General features: G+C 43.3%; 1 protein-coding gene across 1 annotated transcript in view; it reads left to right on the forward strand.

Annotated features, from left to right (window-relative positions):
* LOC144753513 (VPS10 domain-containing receptor SorCS3-like) overlaps positions 1 to 22,987 on the forward strand; it is a 2,605,581-nt gene that overhangs the window by 1,423,949 nt on the left and 1,158,645 nt on the right. The gene's annotated exons all lie outside the window — the stretch shown is intronic.

Below are 22,987 nucleotides of genomic sequence, written 5' to 3' on the forward strand. Positions count from 1 at the left end.
CATGTATTGAATGTTTATAAGGTGCACAATAGCCAAAGGTGACTTCTGGCGAGTCTTGAATTATTGCTCCCACCCACAGTATGTATTGTGTGAAATGCCATGGAAAATTGCAAAACAGCAGATGGTTTGTAGTCCACCTCAATTGTTCCATTAACAAGAATACTTGTAAGAAAACACGAAAAGATTTTAAGTACTTATCTATCTGAATATATGCCCCTTTCATGATTAGCTGAAGACCAAGGGTAGACTGTCAAGACAGAGGTAAAGACCTCAGCTTTACAGCTCCAGTTGCTCAGTTGGAATCCATACTGAATGGGTGCATTTAGGGATTTAAGTTGGTTGGGCACTGTTGTTGCTCAGCACTGGCAGTTGTTGCAAGCAGCAGTAAATACATTTGGTTTCTCCTATGTGATTAATAATAAGCTTTTTTTGTAAGTTGAAACTTTCTGAGTATTTGTACAAAATATGCTACAGAAAGTCTGATACAGCACTCTGACTTGTTTAGGTACAACAAGGCTTTATATTGTGCTATTATTAGTGGTATTATAATGTGTGGCGATTATGTGAATGGTGGAGAACTGACAACATTTGGGCCCAGCGCCACTGCACCTACTGCACCATTCAAATCATGACCCTAGTGCCTGCAAGATAACTACATTTGAAGCTGCCTATTTAGTCGTAATATATAGCAGTATTTGGTGTTTGGAGGAGTTATGACAACTTCTGGCCGCAGTGCCACTGCATTTGCTGCATCATTTCAATCATGACCCGTTTGCCTGCAAGGTAATTGCACTTGTGACTGCCTGTTTAATAGTAAAGTATAGCTATAGTGGGTGTTTAGTGGTGTGATTAGAGCTTGTGGTCCCAGTGACTCTGCACCTGCTGCACCAATGTAATCATGACCCTAGTGCATGGTAGACCACTGCATTTGTGCTTGCCTGTTTAGTAGAAAAATATAGCAATATTAGGTGTTCAGTGGTTTGCCTAGAGCTTTCGGTCCACCTGCTGCACCATTATACTCATGGCTCTATTTCCTGCTAGATAACTGCACTTGTGACTGTCTCTTTAGTAAAAAAAAAACCCTAACAATAATCTATATTTAATGGGCTCCCTAAAGCTTTTTTAGGTGTTTAGAGTAGTTCTGACAACTTTTAGGCCTGGCACCATTGCATCCGCTGCACCACTCCAAATATGCCACTATTTCCTGCAACATAACTGCACTTGTGACTGCCTGTTAAGTAGTAAAATATAGCAATATTATGTGTTTAGTGGTGTGCCTAGAGCTATTGATCCTGGTGTCACTGCTCCTGCTGCACTATTGTAATCATGACCCTAGTGCCTTCTAGATAACTTCACTTGTGACTGTTAAGTAGTAAAATTTAGCAATAATCTGTGTTTAGTGGGGTCCCTAGAGCTTTTGGCACCGATGCCACTGCACCTGCTGCACCATTTAAATCAAGCCCCTATTAACTTCATGGTAACTGCAATTGTGACTCCCTGTTTAGCAGTAAAATATAGCAATATTAGATGTTTAGAGGGAAAGATAACAAAATGTAAACAGAAAACGGTATGCAGCATTAACCAAAAGAAAAGAACTTCAAACCACCAACACGGATGGGAATGAGTAGTCAGGCCACGGGAAACTGATAATACAGACACAGAAGGGATAACAGGCTACAACCGATAGAAATGGAGGAAAGTAAACTGGCAAGCATATGGACCAATAAAAAGTGAAAGCAGGATGTAAGTCCCTCTTAAGATATATTAAAAACAATAGATTTCACAAGAACAACTCAAGCACTGGCGCTGAATTACCTTGCGTGTTTGGACTTAATTATCGCCTCCAAGCAAGAAAACACACGATAGTCCATCTTATGTTTATTGATGGAACCTACGTTGTCCATTTACCTTATTGTCCTATATGCGACTTGAATGTATTTTATTGATAGTTTTGTTTGAGTTTGCTTGTATGGTTGAAACCCTGAATGGAAACTAGTTTGGATGTGTGTGTGTGTGTGAGACCTGATTTATATCTACATGTTTGATGTATTTATGTTAGTAACTTTATATAGATGACTTGTGATCAGCTTAACGAATGCTATTTTTGAAAAATATATATATATAAAAAAACTTTTTGTAAAATTTGTTTCTTGTACATTATGGTTGTTTGCCCAGTAATGGTATATATCTTGCGTCCCTCTTTGGCTCAGCTTATTATTGTATATAGGCAGGTTGACTTTTCCATGGTATTTGGCAACTCAAGCACTGTGCAATCAAAACCTAATAACCAGGTAGAGATGGGTCCATATCGGGGACCCTCTATTCTTGCCCTCACTCTCAGTGTGAAAAAAATCTGGCCTCGGTAGCAGTCTCACTCATCCTCGGCCTTTGATGTAAATTCGAAGAGGCTGCTTTGTTATGTTTGCTGCCACGATCAGTCGCTATTTCGAAGATATGTTCACCTGATAGTGAGTAGAAAGCAGAAACCATGGAAAACGAAGGACTCAAGAGAGATGGGCGTGGTGAGCCGAGGTCAGATTCTAAAGTGTACAAGGATGAGCTGCTAAAGATTGATACATCTCCTGCTCTGCTGTCCAGTATTAACAACTTCTAAATACGTTCGAAGCCTACAATAAAAAAAAAGTTAATATTTTCAAAACTGTTTCATTTGAAGTTTGGCACATTTTTAGCTGATCGACTAAAGGATCCATATTAAAAAAGAAAATAAAGCATTCTTTTAAACCCTTCTTTCTCCGCAGTTCCTGCAACAGATGCAAAGTCCTGTTGGGTGTTTTCTTTGTATTCTAATTCATGGCCTTCTCACTATGATACACTCTTTGCTAGTGGGCGTCATATTTCTGCACAATATACAAACGAAAAGTGAAAATTGCTGCTCCATTCGTGTTAGTATGCAATGTCTGTTGTAGCCTTTCTAGAAAATGTCAGTTGTTTAAAACTTCTAGTATATTTCCCAAAAACCTTCTTTTCAGACACATTGTTTCTAATGGCAGAAAAAAATGTTTCTGTATAAACTTAAATATATTGTTGCTTGCGGTTTACAGTTTATGGTTTTCAAAAATAACTGTTTGTTTATTAACTCGTGCAAAGCAGAACTGTAGTCCCCTCCATTAGGCCACAGCCTTTATTACATACACCACACCCCTTTTGGGCCCACCCGCCACCCGTCCCCTTCTCCTTTTCCATCCACTTACAGCCTTTGGGCGAGCACATTCAATAAATTGTGCTTTGAAATAAACGTAATTGAAGAACATTGTTTTAAGGTCATCTGGACATTTTCTATAGGACTGTCACCAAGGTGAAATGGTTTGAGATCATCACAAACTTTTTAAATCCATCTATAGGTGGTTGGTTCACGTGTGACTGATTCACCCCACACATAAATAAATAAATGAATTTCAGTTGCAGTGGAAATGCGTCTTTAAAAATTGCCTGCCTTGTGAACATTGCAGTTAAATGAACAGCGACAGCTCCTCTGCTAAAGCGGAGGAGCATCGCACCACTGCTCTGAAAGCAGTGTCAAAAATAAAATAAAATTATAATTAAAGTTATTATCATTTTTGTTTTCCTTCCTGGTTGGTTGCGGGATGGGCGTTGTGGGTCAGGGAGGGCGGGGCTGGTCTGGCCAGTGCAGGGGGCAGGGGAAGGAGTGTTAGGCCCAAGAGGGTCGGCAAAGTAGTCATGCACACTTTGTATCTTCTCAACCAGGCTGCATTACACCAGCCTCCAAGCCCCTGTCTGAGCACCGAAACATGGTTGGTTGTTTGGTGTCTCTATGTGTTTCCTTACCATTGCAAGTATTACTAACGGTGCCAAGAAATGTGTTACTTGTCTTCATAGTTCTCTTCTTCTTTCTTAGGCCCTTGTGTAAGCTGGTCCGACAGATGAGTTCCACCTCCTGATTGGGTCTCACCTAGCATAAGCCTCTCTGCTGTGTTATCAGTGCCTGGCGAGCACCTATGTGCTGTGTCCAGGGATAATGTAGTACACCCCTCCATGGGACCCTGTTGAGAGTTAGACCCCTGAGAACCAGAAGGAGATGTACTCTCTCCCTGACCCAATATGAGGTCAGCGTTTTGTATTCCTTCTGTCTGGGCCTCCACAGCAGAGGTGAGATAAAAGATTATAGAATTGTGCTTACGAGGATTAGGTGAGGTATCCAAACCACTGTCCGATATACTAGACAACTTCCTCTTACCCATCCCGACACCCTGATGTAATGGCCACTAGCACCCCCAAGGGAGATTCTACTCATGAGCTCGATAGCACACTTTTTTATTTCTTCAGTGCCATCGCCAAACTGGTTTCTCCCCTTCTCCTCTTGTCCCGCCCCTTCCGCCTCCTCCTGCCCTGTCCCAACATCAGGGTCAGGCAAGGCTTTTGTTGTGACGCGAGGTTGAACGTGTACCGCTCGTAGTCTAGATTTCTCTTGTGCAAAAACTTCCGATCTAGAGCTCCTTTCACATCTTCGTATGAGGCGGCACTGACAGCAGGCAATTCTTTGATGATCCGTGCAATGTCTTTCCCTATCAGGTTTCGCAGCGCTATCAGCTTCTGCTTGGGGTCTTGTACTTGAGACGCTGTCATAAAATCTTCAAAATCCTCAGCCCAACTTTTCCATTTGGGCCCCATGCTGTTCCCTGACGTCAGCTCCAACGGTTCTGGCGGGTGCAGATATGACACTCTCATTAACATCGGGTGTGGTTGCTGGGGTTGCAGGGCCGATCCCATAGCTGCTGGGTGTGAGGTGTCAGGTTCTACTGACATTCTGGGCGCAAATATAGGCTTTCCAGGCCAGACAGTGCTTTATTTGCTGGGATTTGAAAGTTTCTCAGAGGTTGCCTGACTTCAAAATGGCCGCCGGATAAATGCCAATGTAGTCCTATGTCTGGCGCTTGACTTAAAGATGGCCGCCGGAGGGGACATGGGTTTCTATCTTCAACATTGGCTCCAATGTCTTTGCCGCTTTCCTCAAGGGTAGTCACTATTTTGGACTCACCCCTTTGCAGCTCCAGTGTTCGTGGTATGGCGCTCAGGCAGCGCTCGACTCCCCTCGCGATTTCAATCGTGTTTTCGTGCTCTTCTGTGTCTCGCCGTGCTGAGGAGGCTGTTCTTCAGCTGCACGTTCACAGCGAGGGGCAGCAGCAGTGGGTGGGCACAATCCCGCCCTCGTGGCCAGTGTAATGGCCACTAGCACCCCCAAGGAAGACTTTACTCATGAACTCGATAGCACACTCCTTTATTTCTTCAATGCCATTCGCAAACTGGTTTCTCCCCTTCTCCTCTTGTCCCGCACCTTCTGCCTCCCCCTGCCCTGTTCCAACATCAGGGTCAGGCAAGGCAACACGACACCTGAGTAACAAAGATAAGGGGGGGGCATAGCCAGGCCTCTTCCGATCACTGACGGGAATGGACAGCCACACTCTTTGCCCACCCTTGGCCGGCACGCATCCCACGCTTGCACAGCACTTTTCAGCCTGTCGATGGAGGCCCTGCCCTTCTCAGCAAAAGCTTGCAGGTGATGCCCCTGGCACTGTGCAAGATGAGGGATGCAGTCCCCTATACTGATGAGGGTTGGAAAGTGGGGGTCAGGATCCTCAATGCCACACACAAACGTCTAGAGTTATGTAGCTGAATCCTTATATTAGTGTATCTTTTGAAATTCAGACTATTGCAGAACAGGTTTATTTTGAAATAGCAGCTTGATTCAGCCCCCCTCCAAAACCTGATACCCCGGACCTAAGTGAAGAAAGTTGTTATTTCTGTTGAGAAAGTACACAGTTTCACTACCTGTGAGTCCTGGCTTTTACATCAGGATTATCCTCAGCTTTTTTGCTTTGTGGCCTTCTGTTTCTGACCTGTCTTTGGGGGTTTTATGACTATGGGCACTTTACCACTGCTGATCAGTGCTAAACTAAATTGTTGCTATCGATTGGTGATTGCATGATTGGCATATTTGATTTACTAGTCAGACCCTAGTACAGTGCACCTGTAAGTCAAATGCTGCTAGTGGACCTGCATCACTGATTGTGCCACCCACATAGGCAGCATGCAAATGTAACTCAGGCTTGCCATTGCAGAGCCTGTGTGCAGTCTAGTACTGCCATGTCGACTTGGCAATTGCACCCTCTTGCCGGACCCCAACATACCGTTTACTTACATGTTAGTCACCCCTAAGGTAGGCCCAAGGTACCGCTGTGGGCAGGGTGCAGTCTATGTGAAAGGTAGGACATGCCATGGTGTGTGTGGCATGTCCTAATAGTGAAAAACTGCCAATTTCGTTTTTCACTTTTGCAAGGAACTATCTGTTCCCATCAGACTAAATGAGGAGTTTGCTTATAACATCTTAAAAGCCTAACTACCCCTGGGAATTAAAGTTTAGTATGCCTGAACTCAGAATGTTAACATGTATATTTTACTGGGGTGATTTTTACTACCTGGGTTTGAAAATACCACTTTTAGAAAGTAGGTATTTTCTTGCTTAGTCACCCAGTGTTGCTCTGATTGATGTGGATTGACTGTCTGGGTTTGGATTGTCAGGGGCTGGGGAGGTGCAGTGGCTCCGGAGAGTCTGATGAGTCAGGGCTGGGATGAATAGACCTGGGCTGCATTTAGAGTAGGGGGAGATTTACTTTTGCTTGAACAAGCCTGGTTGCCTTCCACAATGCTGTCCCCGCCTTCTGCCAGGAAGCTGCACTAGGGAGGACAGAACTAGTTTTGACTGAGCACAGGGCATCTCTACCACCAGAGAACAAATGATTTTGTAGTATAAATATTGGGGCCCAGACCCCAGAACTTTAGATTACTTCTGAACTAAGGAACCTGCCTGGAAGAAGGACCATGTAAAGCTGAAGGAGTAGTACTGCCCCGTGCTGTGTGCTGTTGGGGCTGGCCTGCAGTTGTTGATTCTGTCTTGGGGAGGGATAGGACTTGACTGTGCTTTCATCACCCTGCTGTTAGAATTGTCTTCAAGGACTTGAAGTAGAGCTTCCATCCTGTTGGAAGTCTCAGGGATAGAAAATGTGTTTAAGAAGAAAGGAGGGGACCCCGACAGTTGAACCTGGGGTGTTCTAAGTATTTTAGAGAAAACAATGGTTCATGTTAGGCCATATAGGTCCTAGAAAACAGCAAGGGGAGCTGTTCATTTAATATATGTTCTTTAAATTAAAATTAAGACGTATACTGTGTGGTGTTTTTGAAAAGCAACCTATGGCGCAATCTCAGTGCTCATTCTTGACACCGCTGCGGCTCGTCCCGAAGTACCCTGACCGACCCAAGCGGTCCATAGGTGGTACCTGATACCATTCTCTTGGTGTGTTGGTTTTATCGACACTACTCCCTCCCTGCACTCCTTACCTAGAGCGGCAGATTGTTCAAAGAATCCTGATCAACTTCTGTGGTCTCCAAGAGGTACCTGACACTGACCTTGCGGTGTCCAGCTGTTGTCACACTGCTCAGATGGAGTAGCTACCCGTACTACCCTTAGACGACCACGGTCGCACCCCTAATTCTTCATGCTCACATTTATGTCCTGATGATGATCTCCCATAATTGAGATCGAAACGCCATCGACCACACAAAAACTCCTCTACCGTTTGAAACTACCACTAGGAGATTTTGTACATGTTACCAATGCGATGTATATATTTTAATTGTCACCCTCACTCGCCACCTCCCGCTTGTTTTCACTCTTAATGTGGGCACTTTGAACCATAATTGCGAAAGCCCACGTGTGCTCCGTCATTTATGTCTTTCAAAAATAAGTGTTTAAACTAAATATTTTGCTTCTCTGGGCATCTACTAATTTTATGTGCCTAGCACTATACATTTAATTTAAAGAAAATATCATAAATGAACAGCTCCCTTGCTGTTTTCTAGGACCTATATGGCCTAACAGGAGCCACTGTTTTCTCTAAAATATTCAGGGATAGAAAAGACTTCAAAGAGCACTTCTGGGAAATCAAGAGGGATCTTTGCCAAGGAGAAGAGCTGGAGAAACTGAGAAGGAATACTACCTGTTATATTTGGGGGTCTCTATTGGCACAGGTAAATGCTTGTGACAAGTAGGGACCCTTGCATCTAGTCAGGGTAAGGAGGAAGACTCCTAAAATGACCCCTGCTCATCCCCTTGGTAGCTTGACAGAAGCAGACAGGCTTATCTCATAGGCAGTGTGTACAGCATTTGTGACCACATACAGTAACCCAGTGACAACACTACAAATGGACACCACACAAGGTTTATCAAAAATAAGTATTCTTGATATAGACAAGACCATTAAATGACACAAAATCCTCAATACTATACTTTAAAATGATAGTTTTAGCTTAGTTCAGTTCAGTTCTTAATATGCAACACTTTGCCTCAATCTACCTTTCGATGCGTTGCGCTTCCACAACAAGTAATGTTGCAGCGATGGAAATGCGGCAAAGTTCTGGTGCAAAGAAATAAAGACGCAAAGATCTTCCAGATGCAGCACGCTTCTCCAAGGATGCGAGGAGTCTCGGTTCGATCCATCAGCTGCAGCAGCGACACCTTTGTTCAGCGATGCGACAGCAACAGCCTTGGCTGCGGGACCCTTCTCTGACGTTGCGAGAGGTTTCCGCACAATGCGACAACTACAGCGCCGACATCCACGATGCGACGGCAGCAGCTCCGACGGTGGCGCGCTTCTCAGGGGATGCAAGGCGCTTTTGTTGATGCGGTGCAATATGACAGCTACAGCGCCGACATCCAAGATGCGACGGCAGCAACAGCGACGGCAACGCTCTTCTCCTTTGTTGCGAGGCTCTTCTCTAGATGCGGTGCAATACGACAGCTATAGCGGCAACATCCTCCCTTGGAGTTGCGACGGCAGCAGCAGCAGCGACACACTTCCTCTTCGTTGCAAGACGCTTCTCTCGATGCGGTGCAATACGACAGCTACAGCACCGACATTCAAGATGCGACGGCAGCAGCAGCTACACACTTTTTCCTTGTTGAGTCGTGCTTCCAGCTCTTTGCGACATGCAGTCCCTCAGAAGGCACAAAAAAGCAGCAGGCACTTCCAAAGAACTCTGGGGAGCTGGGGTTTGAAGTCTGTTGTCACTGAGACTTTAGCAGGAGGTAAACTCTTTTCCAAGCAGTTGGAGATCCTTCACAAGTTGAAAATAAAGTACACAAAGTTCCTTTCTCCTTCCTTTGGCAGTCAGGCAACCACTGCAGGCCAACCCCCCAAGCAGCACTTCAGCTTAGGAATAGTTTCTCCTCAGTTTCTTCAGGTTCCTCTCCTCAGCAAAGGTTTCTTCTTGTAGTCCAAAAGTGATCTAATTTCTTGGGATCAGGGTCCCAATATTTGTACCCCAAAATCCTTTGTCCTCTGAGGGCAGAGGGGCCTTTGCCTAGTTCAAACCAGTTCTGGAGCACTCTGTTTACATGACTCCTTCTTTCCTTTCACATTGCATGGCACAAACATTAGACACCCCACAGGAGGTGGAGCCATCATTGTGGAGGGAAAGCACAGCCCTGGAGCACTTTGTTGACATGATTCCTTCTCTTCTTTCACAGTGCAGGTCAGAGACATCAGACGCACCACAGGGGGTGGAGCCAGCACTGTGGGGAGTAGGCACAGTCCTATTCAGGTCCCAGGTGCAACTCCTCCCTCCCATCTAGATGCAGATCTCTCTATTCACGACTGGGCAGACTCATCCTGTCTCCTTGAATCCCCCAGCCCTGTCACTCAAGCTCCAGACAAGGAGTACACAACCTAGCAGAGGCAGGCTTGGAAGGTTTAGACAAGAAAATACCTACTTTCTAAAAGTGGTATTTTCAAACACAGAATGTTAAAACCAACTTTACTAAAAGATGCATGTTATCATTCTGAGTTCAGGCATACTAAACTCGACTTTCTACCATGTTCCCTGAGTCAGTGAGTATTATAAAATGGAATAATCTAACTGCACATTCTGGCCTATGGAGAACAGGTAGCTTTGCAATAGTGAAAAACAAAAATGGCTGTAATTCACTATTAGGACATGCCACACACATCAGGGCTTGTCCTACGTTATACTTACAATGCACCCGGCCCTTGGGCCTACCATAGGGGTGTCTGATATGAAGAAAAGGGAAGGTTTAGGGACTGGCAAGTAGGTGCACTTGCCCAGTCAGCATGATAGTAGCAGACTGCACACAGGCTCTGCAATAGCAGGCCTTAGACACATTTTACAAGGATGCTTCTGTGGGTGGCACAACCAGTGCTGCAAGCCCACCAGCAGCATTTGATTTTACAAGCCCTGGGCACACTCAGTGCACTGTACTAGGGTCTGACAAGTAAACCAAACAAGCCAATCATGGAATCACTAATCCATACATCAATTTACAATAGGGAGAGCATATGCACTTTAGCACTGATCAGCAGTGGTACAGTGCCCAGAGTCATAAAACCAACAAAAACAGGTCAGACGAAATAGAGGAAGAACGCAAAAAGTTCAGGGATGACCCTGCAAAAAGGGCCAAGTCCAACACTACCCCTGCGCTGTTTTCTGTCTGGGGTTGGCCTGCAGGGGCTACTTTCTGCCAAGGCAAGGGAAAAGGACTTTGCTGTTTGCTGTGTCCCCTGCTTGAGGAAGATCTCCAAGGACTTGAAACTGAGCTTGTCTCCTGTTCTGAAGTCTCAGGGACACAAATACTTCACCTCCAGCTCCCCTGAACTTCCTTGCTATGAGTTCTGACCTGCCAAGAGGTGCATGTAGCTTTTCTGGGCCTCTGGAGGTTGTACTGGCTGTTTGGAGCTGGAAAAGCAATGTAACAACGAGAAGCATGAAGCATCTTCACCTGATTCCGATGCATATCCGAAGAAATCGTCGCAGCGCCTGCCCGCGGCTCATGGAACCGCCGCATGCCATATTATTGTTTTTTATCAGAAGTTGTGAGTGAGTTTTGAGGCTTGGTGTCTCATGCATAGGAAACCACGTTAGTACTTGGCTTCCATAATGGATGCTGAGTGTCTTTTATGATTTTGAGGACAGCTGTTCGATTTCTTAATTTCGATCTCTTTCATTTATAAACCGATACTTTCTAGACAACAGACAAGCTATCATGTATGAGTGTTCGTCAAACTTTATTCTATCACCTCTTCAATCCCCTTTTCATTTTATTTTCTCTTACTCCCCAAACGTAGCATTTGATTTCAAACTCGGTGGATGTGAGCTTTGAGAGTGCTTTATCAATCACAGACTTTTGTTTGTGCCTGTCAATCTCAGTTTACTACCTCTGTATCCAGGTAAAAATGGGTGAAAATCTCTTCTGCTCCTCTGCTGAAGGCTAAGGGTTGCTTTCAGAGCAGAATAGGCCGCCATTACCCAACCATGCCCCATGGTAGCCTTTAAGTCATGGCCTCTTACACTGCGTGGCGTCTCTGAACAGTGTTGTCTGTGTTAATTTAGCTTGTCGGTCTGGCCCTGGATCAGGTTATTTTTCCTCTCAGGAATGTATCTTCTGGTCTAGTCACCAGGACCCTAGAGTCCTCCTCCACACTGTGTGCTTTCTTTCTAATTTTTACCTTTGCTGTATCTCGGGGTGAAGTGTGCAGCTTTTGATTGCTAACCAGCTACATCCTTATGCTCACCATTCTAATACTGGCTGGCTAGTTCATCGTACCCATACTAACCTATTTGAGGTACTTATGGCTCCTCAACTACCCACTATGGACGGTGTGCAAGAGCTAATTTCGTCAGTTTAATCAAATGCACTAATTGTTTGAAAACAAAAGGGTCTAATTACATAGAATGGATTTGGTGCACTTATGTGTTTTATAACATGGGAGGCTGTATTTTAAGCTTTGCCATGAAAACTGCATCCATTAGGTTATGTACAGGAGGATTTCTGATGTAGGTCTTGATGAACGGTGCTCTTCAGAGATGAACACAGGGCCGGCAGCCATATGTCTTTTATAAAACTGTTCAAAACTCAGATTTTTGTATTAGAAAGCATGGTAGTGCCTTGTGTGCTTGTGTGTGTCTGGCATTGGAGAGGATAAACTATTCATACGTCTATGATATGTTGATAGCTGACATGTGTCATCCCTATCTAGATGCGATAAAGCAAGCAGAAGCTGCTCTGATGACGGGCGATGGTAGCCTGATTCCACCTAATATTGCACTTTTACAGAAAGAGAATCTGTTAGTCGATAGTGTTAGACACTGATATACAAAAAAAAACGAATTAAAGTGCGGCCCTCAAACTGGGCTGCGGTTCTTGACGTGTTAAGGACGATGCAGTGTTGAACCATGGAATCTAACGCAAGAAAATAATACTTGGCCCTCAACTGGGCATTAAAATGCAGCTATTATTGTAGGTGGGGTGGCAATTGGCCGCTCAAAAGGAAGAGCCCCGGGGCCACGGCATTTGCTTCACTATTGATAGCTACGACCTTGTGAGTTCGATTCTTTACTGGGAGTGGCTAACTTACCCCAGGGCCTCAAGAAGCCTTGAAAATATGCTTGTAAACAGGACCGGATTTTTGTTTCATATTTCCAGTTGCAATAATCATACCAGCGAAGCCTTCGTCTTCCAGCTCATTAGCATAATTTCTGCAATAATTTTTGAGCACTGTCAGAACGCTCATGTAATGAGATCTCATTTATGCCAGAATGTTTCTCGGTGTGATCTTCAAATAGGTCTACATCCAAAACAGCTGCGGGGGAGGATGGCCTCCCCAGTTAGCGCAATGAAGCAGGGGTCTGTGCAGCGAAGCACCGCGAGGCACCCCATGAAACATTTTTAATTTTCCTGCTTTGATGGTTTCCGTTTTGACCCTGGAAGAGATGTGTTTGGTTGAGCAGGCATACGCCCCGGAGGAGGCAATCTCGAATCGAAGCTAGCAAGCAATATGTTTCTTTTTGAAAAGACAATTCTGTCCGGTCCGATGGTCCTAATGTAAGTCTCCTGTTTCTTCAGGCTGATGAGTCTGAAGCGGTGGCAGGTCAGACTCATCAGATGGGCAAGGCTGCATTTGTGATGGCCCGATTCATCTCAAATGAGCTTGGCAGCCTTACCACGATTGTGCCCCCCCTCAGCCCTTCATCTGTTGGATTTACAATGCAGTTTCAAAACATTCAATTGCAATTTTTTTCCATTATTGGCTTCACATTTTATTCCACACAAAACTAGACATTTTGCACGTGATTCGTCCTGTACTCTGCTGGTTTTATTAAATAACCCACTGCCTAAATATGCTGCTGCACAGATGATTGATGCTCACCGTGAATGGCAGTTGTATTCACTAGAGCTACACTTTTGATGTGCTGAGGATCACAATGAAAATATTCCCGAGTCTATCACGTTTTCTGTCGTCTTCTACAGGCCAGGTGAATCCTCTCATTCTGAGAATCCATTCTTTTCAATTTCACCATTCTAATTCTGGCTGGCTAGTTCATCATACCCATACTTGGGCGCCTAGATGCTCTTCGGAGCGATTGTTGCGCGATATAAATGGGCAATTACATTACATTACATTACATACTAACCTATTTGAGGTACTTATGGCTCCTCAACTACCCACTATGGACGGTGTTAAAGAGCTAATTTTGTCAGTTTAATCAAATGCACTAATTGTTTGAAAACAAAAGAGTCAGATTACATAGAATGGATTTGGTACACTTATGTGTTTTATAACGTGAGAGGCTGTATTTTAAGCTTTGCCATGAAAACTACATCCATTGCTGTTGTGCACAGGAGGGTTCCTGATTTAGGCCTTGGTGAACCGTGCTCTTCTATCAAATTCAGAGATGAACACAGGGCCGGCAGCCATATGCCTTTTATAAAACTGTTCAAAACTCAGATTTTTGTATTAGAAAGCATGGTAGTGCCTTGTGTGCTTGTGTATGTCTGGCATTGGAGAGGATAAACTATTCATACGTCTATGATATGTTGAAAGCTGACATAATGTGTCATCCCTATCTAGCTGCTATAAAGCAAGCAGAAGCTGCTCTGATGATGGGCGACTCTTTGGTAGCATAATAAAACAAATTTTGTTGCGTGCACTGCAACCCCAGATGCGATGCAGTGCGCACAACGAAATTCGTTTTATTTATTTATATGTTTAATTACCTGTAAAGCTCCGTAATCCATAGATTATTACCCCCCCACCCTGCCCTTCCTCCTCCCCCTCCCCACGTCATCGCCCGGCAGCTACTCCCACTACCGACCGCGGCTGAGTTTGACTGAGGTAAATGCTGATCAGCTAAAGGTCAGGCATACCCCACTTAGTTTTTGAAACCGTTATCTGATGTGGTACTTCAGGAAATGCTAGCGCTCTACCTTCTGGGTCGTACTGGCCATCTAGATTTAAAACAGGTTAAATCCTGGCTGGTTGATTGACATATGGATGACCCTGTTCAGCTCTACTCTAGTCAGAGAACCAGGAATTTGGCCTGGAGTCAGACATAAATCATATGCTTCTGATTCATGGGTTTTAGATTCAGACCCTCAAAAAATATCTATCCATCTATCTATCTATTTATCTCTAAAAATAGGCACATCTTTATGTGTACAGTATGACCTGGGCCACTGGAATATTGTGTCAGGGAGGGCCGATTATGCAGCAGGGTTGAGTAAATTATGCAGCAAGAAAAGGCAACTTATGTGGCGTAATGCAGCACATTTTTAATAGTTTTACTTTGTTATTTTGTACTTTTTCCACTTTTTAAGACTACCTGGGCAGTGGGTGCACCTCAGTACCATCTTACTACCCGAATATAGCTATAAGCAACAGAGAGGTGATAAGGGAAAAGGCCTTCCTTTGCGTGGCACCATGTGCCGCTGTGTTTATAGTAACTTTCGAAAACATCTGAGCTAGAAACACATTTTTTTGTTGTTAAAATCTTGAGATTATGCAGCAGATGATGGATTATGTGGCAAATGTGACAAATCTATAATTATGCAAAAATCACTGCAGCCACGCAATCACATAATTCCAGTGGCCCTGAGTATGACTCATATACCTATGGTACTAACTATATATGATTTATATTTTATTTTGGGGGACTTGGGGTAGTTTACTTGAAAAATCTGGTTTCAAGTAGGACACTAATTAGAATTAAACGTTCAAATTCTACATTTTATTAATACATTATTAATAAAACAATGGGCAATGCTGTGGGCCTGTGGGTTTATGAGATTTGGTGGCAGCAGGCTTTAGCCAATAATTATGGATTTATAATATGTGCTGCATAATTTGTCACATAATTTGAAGGTTTTACAAAAGATATTCTTGGTTACTCAAGTGGAAAGAAATAATTTGGCTTTTTGCTGTACTGCCACAAAATTTAGATAAGATTGTCACCTAACACTAGCGGCCCTGACAATGGTAAACCTCTGTAGTGTGGTATGGGGTCTGTCATATTGATGGTCAAATCTATTTTCCAAAGGGGAACATGAAATATTTCCTATTTGCCACAGTTCTGTGTGAAATATGTGTTTACCACTCCAGCTCGTTTGTTAATGGCACCCAAACATATGTGTTTGTTTGTTTTGACAAATCCAGTAGAAAGTCAAATAAGAATACCCCCTCACAGGAACTCTGCAACAACCTTGCAAACTTCTTCCACAACAAGATCGTTAACATCTGCAGAAACCTCAAACCCCTGCCCAAGGCCTCTTACTTAAAGAAACATAACACCCGCTACCACCACACCACCTCCATCATGAACTAGATCCACTCAGGGACCTCAACTGACTAAGGCTATCACCATATCTTCAACCTAGATGAAGCCAGAATCAGCCATACACTCACCATCTTGTTCAACACCTTAATTGCCATGGCCACTTTTCCCGAGGGCTGGGCAAACACAGAAGTCAATGTCTAATTAAAATTAAATAAACCATAGGCAGCTCCCAGCAAACTCAACAACCACCGATCAATCTCCCCGCTCCTGATATCAGCCAAAGTATTAGAAAAAGCCATCAACCAGCAACTCTCCTCACATGTGGAGCAGAACCTCCTACTCCACTCCTCCCAATCCAGATTCCTCAGCAACCACAGCACAGAGATAGCCCTCATCGCAGCTACTGACAACATCTGAGCCCTATTCGACCAAGGAGATATTGTGGCTCTGATCCTCCTAGACTTCCCACCACACACTCATCATAAAACTTCGCAACATAGGCATCGAACTAGCTGCTCTCAAATTTATCACCTCTTTCCCCACCAGAAAATCGCAAAAAGTCTGCCTCCCCCTTCACCTCTGTACCCAAGGAAATCATCTGTGGATTACCCCAAGGATCCTTGCTCAGCCCCACCCTCTTCAACACTTATCTGACACCTCTGGAGAGCATCCCCAAAACCCCCTGACTCAACATCATAACCTACACCAACAACACATAACTCATCCTCTCCAAAGACACCACTAACACCAAGACCAACTTCAAAAACTGCATGACAAATGTTGCCAACTGGATGAACGAGAATTGCTTGAAGCTCAACAAGGACAAGAGAGAGGTACTGATTCTTAGAAACAAATGATTTCTGTTGGGCGCATCCTGGTGTCCCTCAGAACTCTGACCAATTTCTACCCCCTTTGACCACACTAGGAATCTAGGCATCATTTTGGACAACAAGCTAACCAAGATGACTCAGTCCAACTTTGTCTCCTCCCCCTGCTTCTTCGCCCTCCACATGCTTTTTTAGATATTCAAATGGCTACTCCATAGCTCAAGATGCACGATCACCATAGCCCTCATCTCCAGCCAAATTTACTACAGCAAAGCTCTCTATGCAGGGATCACAGCTCACCTTCTTCTCCTCCGACTGCAGACCATATAGAACACCGCAGCCAGACTTGTTCCTGTAATTCCCTAGACAAACCCACATCACCCCGGCCTCAGGGAATTCCACTGGATCCCTCCACAGAAAAGATTCCAGTTCAAGCTCCTGAACCATGTATATAAGGTCCTACACATCTGTGGACCTGACTACTTGAACTATCATCTGAACTTCCATCAGCCCACCAGACATCTCTGCTCCAGATCCCTTTTCTCTCACGCTCACCCCTGCATCCGACATAGCAGCTGCGAACGTCGCTCCTTCTCTTACCTAGCACCAAAAACATGTAACAAGCTACCCTTTTATCTACAGACCTCCCAACTCTTACAGAGTTCCGAAAGTCCCTGAAGACCTGGTTATTCAATTAATCAATTGGACCCTGCCAGCACCTGGATACCCTCCTGGGTTACAAGTAGTGCTTTACAAATCTGCTGATTAATTGATTGAAGCCTCAGACATGAAACAATCATGCCTTACTGGCAGCCCTTTAAAAGGCACACAGGTAATACTAGTCAGAAATCTAATCCTAGAGTTCTGCTTACAATTTGAGTAGATTTCTTACTTCCGAGCGGTAAACAAACTACCCACGATAACTCAGAGCAATCTGCCACTATTGTTACTTTCTGAAAGAACTAAAAAAAAGCATAATTCACCTCTGCAGAATTTCCAGCATGTGGAAGACGCAGAATGATTCAATGATAAAGAAATGTGCATTATCAATAATGTTTTTACTCTATTTGAGAAACCGATGCTTTACACTACCATTTTTTGGGAAGATGCCTTCTCCTTTCCACCTTAGAAAGGAACATATTTCTGACTTTGGTATGAGTGGATTTGATAGTTTTCATTAGGTGGGCATTCTGCCTGTAAATTGTTTAAATAGCACTAACCACATTTTTTGTGCAATGTCCTCTTTGATAAGTAACATACCTATCATAAGAAGTGCCATATGCCAGAATAAATTGATCCATGAATCATGATGTAGCATTTACGCTCACAATTACCTTTTCTTGCACCCCTAAGTGAAACCTAGTTGGTCAAAACCCTTTTTGAATAAGGTCCCTACATGAAATGAAAAACAAAGTAAATCCTGATATGATTCAGACCAATAAAATGTGGGTACAATCTATCTACAGTGGTGCACATTTAACCTAGCAATCGATCAAAACATTCAATCCGAGAGGTGGAGTGAAGCATATATAGAATCTAAAGTGGTAAAGATACGATGGATACAAGAAAACCACAGTGCTTAAGGATGTAGAGCCATCATGAAACTATGGTCAGCCACCTTCAGTCAAACCATAATCAAGATTTGACAATGCATTGAAAGGGAAGGGTCAAAGACACCTTTCACAAGTAAAGAGAAAGGAAACTCAAACAAACTCTCTCCTCGTGTTCTCTGCTGATTGCTCTCTTTATGGTTGAATGTGTGCAACAATTGACTACTATTCACTTTGACACCAACATTTAATCACAAGTATGACTTCTTATCCTGCCCTTGCCCTCATTAAATCTAAATTAGCTTCTGGGATTAGTGGGTGAGTTCTTTAGCTGCCTCTCTCTGATGACACTTGAGACCAATAGTACAAGAGTTGTGCCAAGTTGGACAAGCCAAGGGTAGAACCTTCTAACTTGATGTCCCTGTCTGCAACAAGGACTAGAAACAAAATAAAATCATTGAATCTGAAAGCAATCCAACAAGCATGAGGTATATAAAGGTACTCTGGCATGGGGCAGTGTGTGGTCTGCACATCTTGAGACTTTGTCTTCATTTTGTTACTCATTCTGCTCTAATGAATCAGCCATGAAGTCATGACTAATAAGTCAAAGATGTTGTGTGAGTGCTGTCACGAGGGCATCATCAAAGTTCAACATACAGCATGAGAGTGCATGAAAGCACAATATTGAGCAACACTAAAGTACACCATCAATGATTAGAGCTTGAAACAGGCAAGTGTGTAGCAAACTAGTGCCTCTACCGATGACCTTACATCATGTCAACAAATATTCCGAACATAATTTGAGACTCAAAGACTGACTTTGACTTTAATGAAAGGTACTTTGTCCGCCCCGGCGGTGGAGGTCATTATCTCTGCCATCCTGACTATCATCCACCAAATTTAAAGATGCCTGATGACCCAGGGGTCCTCTCTGTACCATGAAGTGAACCACCATTTCATCAGTCCCCTTCAAGAATTTCCTTTTTGGGTGGGGGGTGTTGGTGGGTTCTGAAACAAACTTCTGCTTTGGGAGATTGCTTCTGAAAAACAAAAACATTATGATTCCTCATACCGGTGGGGTCATTATTTGTTTTTTCTTCTCTTCCCCTCATGGCCAGGTTTTACATGTAAGTGACAGAAAGAAAAAAATATATTTTTACCATCCACCCTAACAGGGTGGATGGTGTAATGCCCTTCTTCTGAAAGGCACTACTCCATCAAGCCATCACATGAAGCTTTCTGTCAATTAAGCCTTAAGTGATGCAATGATGAACATTTATGTCACTGAGGTAATTATGCTAAAGCCAGGCTGTTGCAGTACTGGTACACAGGACTTTGTTTAGGCTGAAGTCAGAGTGTTGGAACCAGATTCAACAGATGGGCAAATCCATAATGTTTATCTCCATCTCCATATCTGCTACGGCCTATCGTCTCAGACTATATCCTCTTACCAATAATTTAATGTTATACTGTTTCTTTATGCTAGGCAAACAGATGATGGACAGAATGCTGAACAAATCAAACATTCACCCCCAGTCACATATCTGGGTTAAATCCATTGTTCTGTTGCTCACCCTGCCACCCCATTTTGAACCCAGCCAAACTGTGCCGCTGGATTCAAGCTAGCCTGCCTGATGAGGGGTGATACCCTGTAACCATTCCCAGGATGCTTGTTTCCAGTCCAGGGAGGACCTGGCCTGGCAGTTCAAGCTGGACTGCTCCCAAACGGAGCAGGCCGAGATTGATATGCATATGGCTGGGTTTAAACTGGGGTGACCTAGGGCCATATGTATCAACATACCCTTTTGCGTTTTCTTAATAGCGATTTTTAAGGAATGGCTATTTAGAAATCGCAAACTGGTATGTATGTAGAAAATCGCTTTTTTTAGCGATTTCTTAAAATTCCTTAATTGCGATTAGCAAATTGCTAATCGCAATTAAGGAATAATTTCCCATTCATTTCTATGGGCCAGGAGGCCCATAGGAATAATTGTGAAAATATTCTCAATTTGCGATTCGCAATTTGCTAATTGCAAATTGAGAATAATTTCAAGGGTGCAGGGGTGTCTCAAGAACACCCTGCTGCACCCCTGAAAATTAATAAACAGAACAAGGTGGCTGCTCAGGATTACTTAAAAACAATTCAAGATCAACACAGCCAAAACGTGCTGCGTAGCCAAAGGTTATATTCCAAACAAATTTATTGTCATGTGAGTTCAATTTGCATTAGTTAATCAAAAACATGGCATCAAAGGAACTTCCTATCAAAACAGTCAGTTCAAAAACATACAGTTATATGTACAATATATACAAATATACAAACATTTAAGGTGAATACTCAAGATTTGGCGACACCAACAACAAACTTGAAACAAATTACATCGCAAAATAATTACAACATGAACAGCCTTTACACGAAAGGCACCATTTACAAGTGGAAAAAACCAGTCCTATGACTAAAAAACCAGTGGACAGGCGGATCTAAAGATGGAATGCGTTAGCCTGCCTGTCTCACAGCACCTGTGATAGAGTATTTTTTAGATTGACAGCAAGGGCCCACACAAGTGGTATTGATTAATCCCTAGCTGCACCCTTCTTTCTTGACACAGGCTGGGGGTCAACGCGTTTCGAACCGTGGTGAGTGTAGGTTCTCCTCAGGACAGGGACTGGATAGAAGTTTATCTTATCAGCCAGCACGAGGGCTGCACAGGAAAAAGTGGACTGAGCGTCGAGTAAGTATTCTGTATGCGAACGCAAAGGTGTCTAGATGCAGAGCGCCCGCGCCGCGGTGCGCGATTGATTGTGGGGACGAATCACATGGTGATTTTCTTGTTTAAGTGGGCTGCACCCAAGTTGCACTTTTATGGGAACGGCCGGTCCACGGAGAAATCCGGGAAGCGGAACGGGAATCAAGCTGCCGCGTACCCGTTCCCGTTCCGCTTCTATGTCAGTAAGTAGTGTGTCCAATGAAAACTCATTATCCTTATTTCAGCTCAGTATGCTGGTAGACTTGGGATTTCCCCAAGGCATCACCATGCCCGTTGTCAGATACACAATAGTTTGAATGACTTCATTCTGATGGCAAAAGCAGCAGATGTGCAGCGGGAATTAGTAAGAATCAGTGAGACTAGTAGGCTTGCATGTCTACTAGTCTCCCTGATTCTTACTAATTTCGTAAAACAAATTTGACTGGACTTCCCAACCTGGCACACCACCATTTGATTTATTGACTCATAATCAGAACATTGCCTACTAGAACATCATTAGTCACTTGTAACAAATTATTACTAGCAAGTAGTGACATCATGTTCAAATTACACTAGTGTTGTACCATCATCAGATGTGGCTGTAAATCTAAAATAACGTAGGCCACATTATACACCTTCAATCCTCTTGCATTGATTATATAAGAATTGTGACTGCTTATGTGTTTAGAACCCCTCCATTCCATAATAAAATATGCTCTTCGAGATAAAACTGAATGTCATGAATAACTTGAAGGCATGCTTGAAAATAATTTTACCGTAAGAGGTGCTTAGCAATATGGCACATTAAGAATCTTTTTTACTTTTTAATCAAAGTGCTGTTAAAAAGTAGCAGACGCAGGAGAATGCTACATAAAGATTAATGCCAGAAGCTTTTAATTGGAGGCGTTACACTACTGTTGAGATGGAGATGACAACCTCCACAAGGGGCAAGGAAGTTCAGTGCAGAACTAAACCTGCAGTGCTCTCTAACTCCGACCCTGACTGCCAGTTTTAATTGGTGGCATTGCAATATAGTTCAGGAAAAGAGTACGACCTGTGGAGAGGAGGCGAGAGGTGCAACTTTGGATTTACAAAGAGGTCTCTGCATTGCTGGATTCCATTCATGGCTCTTCACAGGTCAGGAATTGCAGAGGTTGCTCGCTGAAGCACAAAGGCCGGGCCTACAGGTGTACCTAAAGTCTCTTGCAAGCTTTGTTCTGCTCTGAAGCCCATTGTATCTCAATGATTGAACATTACTAGGAGAACAAAAACCTTTCTTTGGTTTGATACCTGACTAGAGAAGAAGGCACACTCTTCAGAATGTTAATAGAAAGTGCAATGTTTCTTCTTCACTCTTTTTTGCCGGAAAATTTAGTCTTTTGCTAAAAGTAAATAGAGTTATTTAAATGGCTTTTTTTTTACACTGTACACACCACTGAAGACATAATTAGCCTTTTGGAACTCTAAACGATAAGGTAATAAGTCAAATAAATAATGTAATAATCATTAAAGTATGTTCAAAGAAACGGACATTCGTTTGGAATATGCAATTGCAGATGTTGCCAAGGTGAAGATTGTATTCTCTAAGTGCCCCTAGTCTGTAAATCAAAAGGTAAACTGAAACGAAGCCAAAGAAAGAGTTTTTTAAAACACAACATCAATAGTCACATATTACAACATGTCAGGGATAAAACAGCTTACTCCTCCTTTCCTGTCGTACATTTGTAGAGATGCGCCGAAGAGAAATGCCATCTGCCCCAAGCAGCTATTTTAAAAAAAAATGGACCTGACCTTTATCAGACACATGCATGCATGATCGGTCTTTAGGACAACATTTCGAAAGGAACCTGTTTTAATTAAATTAATACATTCATTAAACTCACATGGCGGTAGCTTTCATGAAAAATATATGTTCTGTATTGCTTCCAATGAAACCTGGAAATAATATATTGGGGTATTACATCTATGATTAGCAAAACATAATACAATTATTTTTAAAAATGCATTCCACTAATATTGAATGCACCAATAGGGGCCGCGGGTTGCCTTGCTCCTCCCTTAAACTGATAAATATATTTAACATGTGATGGCGTCTGGTAAAGTCCAGTGGGTTTCACACCTTCAGACCAATCCATACTTTGAGTAGCCTAGCCCTAGCTTATGGACTTTGCAATCTGCTTTGCCACAACACACGGAATCGTCT

This window comes from Lissotriton helveticus, chromosome 5_1 (assembly GCF_964261635.1).
Source record: "Lissotriton helveticus chromosome 5_1, aLisHel1.1, whole genome shotgun sequence".
NCBI classification, from domain to species: domain Eukaryota; kingdom Metazoa; phylum Chordata; class Amphibia; order Caudata; family Salamandridae; genus Lissotriton; species Lissotriton helveticus.